The sequence below is a fragment of the Rhinopithecus bieti genome, unplaced genomic scaffold (genome assembly GCF_001698545.2).
Source record: "Rhinopithecus bieti isolate Rb0 unplaced genomic scaffold, ASM169854v2 scaffold_25360, whole genome shotgun sequence".
Taxonomy (NCBI): Eukaryota; Metazoa; Chordata; class Mammalia; order Primates; family Cercopithecidae; genus Rhinopithecus; species Rhinopithecus bieti.
In genome coordinates this window covers 1,232,022-1,233,035 of record NW_016811703.1, presented here as the reverse complement: position 1 = coordinate 1,233,035, position 1,014 = coordinate 1,232,022, and positions in this window count along the sequence as shown.

The following is a 1,014-nucleotide window of genomic DNA, read 5'->3' as shown; positions in this document are numbered from 1 at the left end:
AGGAGGAGGAGGAGGAGGAGGAGGAGGAGGAGAAAAAGAAAGAAAGACAGAAAGAGAGAGAGAGAGAGGGAGGAAGGAAGGAAGGAAGGGAGGGGAGTTGTTTTAAGTGTTCCCTTTAGGTAGGGAAGACAAGACAGGAATTTTGAGAGCCATGAAAGAAAGAAAGTGAAGACACGGGTGGCAGAGGGGAAGAGGGATCCCAGGGAACATATCAGGGGAAGGATGGCCGGAAAGAAAATGGCTGAGCTGGCAATGCCTGAGGGATTCCAGCATCCACTTTAAAAAATAATAATTTATTGTGGGAAATTTCAAGTACATACAAAAGTAACCAGACTAGTATAAAGAACCTCAATGCACCCTTGGCAGCTTCAACAATTATTAACGCACAGCCCATCTGGTTTCATCTAAAATGCCCCACTCATTCACCTTTCTCCCATGGATTATCTTGAAAGAAACTCCAGTGATATTGTTTGGCTCTGTGTCCCCACCCAAATCTCATCTCAAATTGTCATCGCCATGTGTCAATGGGGGTCCTGGTGGGAGGTGATTGGATCACAGGGGTACTTTCCTTCAGGCTGTTCTCATGATAGTGAGTGAGTTCTCATGAGATCTGATGGTATTTATAAATGACAGTTTCCCCTGCTTTCTCTCTCACCTGCTGCCATGTAAGACGTGCCTTGCTTCCCCTTCACCTTGCACCATGATTGTTAAGTTTCCTGAGGCCTCCCCAGCCATGAGGAACTACGAGTCAATTAAACCTCTTTTGTTTATAAATTACCCAGTCTCAAATAGTATCTTGATAGCAGTGTGAGACTGGACTAATAAATCCAGGTAGCACATTTTATCAGTGAACATTTCAGAATAGCATTAAACCTTAAGTAGTAGCCAATTCTGGGCTGTGCTGTCTGCACTGGTGCCCCCTGCCCCCCATTTAGCCGATATCTGCACTAAATGCTTGTTCCTGCAGAAGCCAAGTGAGTGGTGCCTTGGGGGAGGGGGAAATGAAGAAGTGGC